This window comes from Phaethon aethereus, assembly GCF_964289735.1.
Source record: "Phaethon aethereus genome assembly, chromosome: 3".
NCBI lineage: Eukaryota > Metazoa > Chordata > Aves > Phaethontiformes > Phaethontidae > Phaethon > Phaethon aethereus.
In genome coordinates, this window is record NC_138576.1 from 94,508,275 (window position 1) to 94,514,276 (window position 6,002).

Sequence of the window (6,002 nt, forward strand, 5' to 3'; positions counted from 1 at the left end):
CTGCTCCTCCTCGCGTGGCTGGTGCTCTGAGCAAAGCGACCCACTGGCTTTCTCTTGGGCAGGCTCTCTCGGTGACAGTGCAAGCTACATCATCCATTAGTGCCACCTATTGCCTAAGTGTGTAGTTGCAACTTAAGTTCAAGAGAGGCAAATGCAAAGTCCTGCATGGGGAGGGAATAGACCTGTGCACCAGCACAGGCTGTGTGCCAAATGCATAGAAAGCAACTCTCTAGAGACTGGCCTGAGGTCCTCAGCTTAGCCTGAGTCAACAAGGTGTCCTTGCAGCAAAGGCCAGCTGCATACAGGGCTATATAGCAAGCATGTTAGCAGGCTGATTGAAGTGATCCTTCGTTCTTTTCAGCTCTTGTGAGACCATATCTGGAGTACCATGTCCAGTTCTGGCCTTGCTGGTAGAGGAAAGATTGGAGTGAGCCCACCCTTGGTGGTGTCAGGCCACCAAGCTCCCAGGAGACTGGAGCATGTGGTGTATGAGGAGACACATAGAGACCTGGGCTTGTTCAGCTTGGAGAAGAAAGGGCAAAGTGGGGGCTCTGATTGCTGTCTACAGCTACCTAGAAGAGAGCATAGGAAAAATGGCCCCAGACTCATCTTGGAGGAGCAACAGCTGAAGGGCAAAAGGCAATGGATGCAAATTGCAACAAGGGAAATTCTGGTTAGATGTTAGGAGAAACGTTCACTGTGGAGGTATTCAGACACTGGCACAAGGGCCCAGAGAGGGTGTGGGATCTCCATCCTTGGAGGCATTCCAAATTTGACAGGAACAAGGTGCTGAGAAACCTGACCTGCCTGGCGCTGCTCTGAGCAGGAGGTAGGATGAGCTAACCTGCAGGTGTCCCTTCCAATCTCTGTATGATGTGGCTCTATTCCATGTGTATCCGTGATTTGCAGCAGCCAAAACAAAAAAAAAAAAGTTAAGGTTTTCATCTTCCACAGAAATCAATGCTTTGTTTTAGCTCAGGGAACTAAATGTCATCTCCCTCATGGTCAGTAAAATCTTACTGGATAAAGGCTGCTCCTTCCTAAATTGTTGTACAGTGTCCTTGCTGTGCTTCACTCCAGGAATAACTACATTTCACAGTGAGAGGAAATTATTCCTACCTCCATGCAATGCTCAAAGTGAAGTACCATCACAAGTAAGATCTGTAGTGATTAATCTCACATTGCTGTAAGTTCATATGTAGCCACTGTGCCATCAAAAAGAGCCATCAGGAAGAAAAGCTTGTAAATCCTTCATTTGGTTGAAATTCATTTTATTGCTACAACGTAGCTATTTCTGGTTATGTCCTTCTGGCATTACACACAGAATCACAGCTTTAAGGTCCTGTTTCCAAAGCAAAAACCAGGTCTCTGGAGGCCTTTTGGAAGATGGTATCCCTGATTGCAGAGGGGACTATAGTCAGAAGACTAGAGAATTATTAGCAACAAGAATTACAACCCTTGTGGAACGTAGTTGAGGACCCTGTAAGGTGCCAGACTGAGGTACAACAGGCTGTGATGTCTCCAGGAGACAAAAGAGACCTTAGAGAATTTCTATTTCTTACCTAGCACTTTGAAAAAGCACAGAAGCTGGTGGAGGAAGGACTGGCTTAAATATCTGAGAGTGAAATTATCTATACCAGGAATGTGGGAAGAGCCAGCAGAACTAGTTAAAGCTGCAGAGAAAATATGCAAGTTGCTGCACTCTGTCTAAAAGATTTGGAAGAATCAGAACAGCTTTTGCTTAAGATATAAGGGGACACACCAAGGCCATTAATACCGTGGGTCTAAAAGGCAACAGACCCCCACTGATAAATCTGAAACCGTTGAGATGCCAAGACTCCGTCTACTGAAATGCAGGGTATGTGCAGGAGTTTTGTGTGAGTGCTGGTGGGCAGGTATCAAAGGGTCCCAGAGGAAGTCCCCTGCCCTGGGATGCTGCAGCCCCTTGTTCGTGGAAAACAAGGTTTTTCCCTTCTCTCTCACAACCTCTAGTGGCCGAAATGCACAATTCCAGGCAGAAAGATCTTCCTGGAGTCAACAAAGGCTGCTTCCCACAAGATTTTGATGCATGTCCCGTAAGTGGAAAGGGGAATCCCACAAGAAAAGACCTGCAAAAGTGTCTGCACTGCGGCAGGATTCCTTAACCTTAATGACAGATGTCTTAGCACACCCGTTTTTAAAAAGCCTTCTTGGAGCATTGCAAAGCTTTCTGCCTCTGTCCCAGTGCTGTGATTTTGCTGGTTCAGCTGCTGCTCTGGCATGGGAGAAAAAAAACAAAGAGAGAGAATAATATTTGATATACTGTATCTCACTATTGCATCTCTGTCTAAACTTCCAACTGCTGTCATCCCGCAGTCCCTTTATGACTGGCATCATTTTATAAAGGGATTTAATAAATTTCCATTGCACAAATCACATACTAACAGAGAGCTTGGTTTCCTATGTTTTTCTCTTGCTTTTGTCACTGAATTACAGGATGACCCCTGCAGCAACGATAGAAAATGCGCACATGGAAATGTTACCGTAACATATTTTTTCAGCTGGTTTAGCAGCTGGATACAAGCAGGAAGAGCCAAACACAACATAACCTGCTGGCTCTCCAAGGCCCATTCACTAATGCTGATGTAGTGTGACCTGCTGCTGGAGAAAGCACCCGAAGGCCAAGCAGCAGTTCTGCAAATACTGGGTACATTCTAGCAGGAAACAGGACCTCACAGTACACCTAATACCACTTTTTTTTTTCTATTTGGGCTTTTTTTTCTATTGTGGACTTTCTATTTTTTTCTCATTGCCCATTGCATATAATCATAATCCAAGCCTCATAAATACTACTAATACCGCAACCCGAGACACGGGGAGGAAAGGTGGTGACTTCTGGTTATGAAATGACCTAGTGAACAGAGGAAAGACTGGAGCACAGAAGCTTTGAATACAGCTCTTTTATAGCTTGAAATGCTGTGGCAACTTGGAAATGATTATTCTGTCCTTTAGAGCCATTGCAAGCCCCTTGCTGGGATTTATGGCCCCGACTGTAATGCTCTGCCCTTCATTTTACAGCCTGAAGGCTTTGCTGCATAATTTTCCCTTTGTATGCACAAAATCAGGTTCATGGTCTTAAGAATATTACTAGATAGCAAACGGTGCTCAGTAACAGGGGATCTTGATGAATATGGTCTCCTGACTTATACCAGGGACCAGCTCTCTCCTTTTTATTTGGTCAATGGCTGCTACTGGTGAGCTGCTGGCTGGTGATGTTGCAGGGCAGGGCAGTATCTGGAAGCTTCAGTTCTCCCTTGTATTCCTGCAGTCTCCCGCAACCCTGCTTGCCCCATGGTATCACTCTACCTTTGAACTTCACCTTCTTCCTTTTATTTTAAGGAAGGTCCTTAATGCTAACAAGGCTTTCTTTTGCTTCACTGGATCTTTGCTCCCACAGGCCAAAGATACCAAATGCTGTATTTCCCTGCATGACTTCTGAAGGGGAATGGTCCCCATGGCCCAACAGGTCCAAGCTGCGACTGTCTATGCACACACAACTCTTCTCAATAGGTATTGTATGAAAAAAGCACTGCCCAGAAATGGGACCGCGTGGGAAAAATCTGAGAGCTTGCCACCTGTGGCTGTGACCTGGGTGTTAAGGGATAGCCCCAAGCACATCACCCTACCTGCCATGGACGGGCAAAGTTTCCACCTTCCCAGTGAGGTCTCAGGACATTCCGCCGGTTGGTAGGAGATTTGTTTTGCACCAAAATCTATGCCAGCGCTGAATGGCAGGCTCTGTGCTCAGCCAGAGTGATCACATCCCTGGAGGAAACACTGAGCTCCTAAGCGCCGCCAAGCTGTTAATTCCTGAATCTTATTAACAAGAGCCGGCTCAAACATCTGAGAACAGATGGCAGCAACACCTTGCTCCTGCCTCCACTGGCAGCCAGCCCACGAGGCCTCTGTGCTGCTCCATGGTATCCTATATAAAAATCAGATTGCAGGAGCGATGAACAACTTGGGAGGGCCAGGGACAATCTGTCCTATCCCCCCTCACAAATGCTCTTTTCTTGCCTAGAAAGCCCATCATCATCATCTTCTGCAAGTACCTTCCCCCCATACCTTCTCTTTAGTCCTCTGCTCTGTACTGTACGCTGAATAAAAGTTAGTGTTTTCCCAGCTGGAAATGGCCCCTTCTCTGCCTCCCTTATTCTCAGAAGACCCCACAAATGTTTCACTGCTACCTCCAGCAAGGACTGGTTCCTTCTGTTGCTAATTAGGGAGTTAAGAGGTTCCCTGGGCACTTCCCAGTGAAACTGAGCCCATTAAATGAATGGCAAGCAACATCTCTGGGGGTGGGGAGCGAAGTTACACAACAGCTACTTGGAAACAGGCAGTTTGTTACGTGTGCTGGTTTTAGAGACTCGGCAACACTAAAAACAAAAGCAACTTTCAAGTCCAAAACAGTGGATTTAGGTCACTGATACCCTGGGGATAATCTAGGGGATATTGGTGATAGGAGGCAGGCAGCAGGCGCTGGGAGCTTATGCTCAGAGCCCGGATGTGCACCCGGACATGCACAGAAAGGTGGGCGTACTGGTCCCTTCTGTGCTCTGGGGTATGGGTCCTGCTGTGCTGCGCACTAGGAGTGTTAATCCTGGAGTGTAATGTGAGACAGAGCCCTGTTCAGCTTGGACACGTTGCTGGCGGTTTGGTAAGTGAGTGTGGTGGAGGCTTGCAAGCTTGGCTCAACTAAGCCACATTACCAGCATCCTGGACAAGAGGAATTTCTTGTACAGAAGGAAACTCCATACAATCAGTACAGATACAGCTTTAAAACCCTGGTCAGTTATGCCATTTTTGTTGACTTACAATCTTAGGAGTGCATTGTGTACCTCCTGCAACTGTTGCTCTAAGCCATGTAAAATTATGATCTTACAAAGAAAGCAAGAATCATTAGAAAAAAAATGATGCAATTGACCAAAGGCACTTGAGGGAGGGAGCAGTCTTAAGATCTGCAGGACAATATAGATATAAATATCTTATGGAAAAGAATATCCTGGGTAATTTGTCATTAGTGTAGTGACAAAAGCATTGGCAGCAGAAGCAAAGGCCTTATCTTCAATAAAGGGTTGAAGATAAATCACTATGTGTAGGAGGTCTGTACTCAATAATTTATTTTGTTTAACAAAAAAAATTTCTAAAAATGCAATTATCATTTTTGGCAGAGGCAAAAAGAAATGGCAGAGTATGATCTCCATCCTTCTCAATAACAACAGCCTCTGCTGTGGATCCTGTAATGCTAACCATTATCATGGGCCAGATCCCAAGTTCCTTTACTCCATCCTTACCCTGGCAAACACCTGGACTTGCTTTTGGTGGACATCACTGCTCAGCAGCTGTGAGGGGTAGGTGCATTGCAGAAGAGGGGCAGATTGTCTCTGGCCCATTGGTCTGCCATAGCTCTGCATAGCCAACTTCCTGAAGCTAGGCAAACCTCTTACAAAGAAGGGCTTCAGAAGGAAAAGGAGAATTCCAAATTTAAGCATGGGTTTTGCAGAGTCATCAGCCACCCACAGAGCTCCCATGATTGATACGGGAGGCAGCCAAGGGGCTGGTGCAGCGTGTGAACCCCCCTTCGCAGGTCTGAAGAAATGTGCAAGAGGAGATGTGTTTTTTGAGAAATTGGTCTCATGATGTGTTCAGTTCACTGGAAATTTTGGAAAGTTTTCTGCTCTGATCCTGTGCATTATTTCTTCCCTCTTTAGGAACTGCACTAGCTATTTGTAAATATTTCTGCAGCCTCCTTTCTGAATTAATTTCTCTATGTTTTTTCCTACTGTCCATTATTAGTTGTTATGCCTACATTGTATAACAACAACAACAGTAACATGAAGAAACTCTTCAGGTCCAGAGGCGTTAAGAAAATGAAGACTGAATCAGCTGAACTTCTAACATAAGGATATGATTTTCATTTTTTCATTAAAAACAGCTAGCCTGGAAAAGCAAGGGTGTTTGGT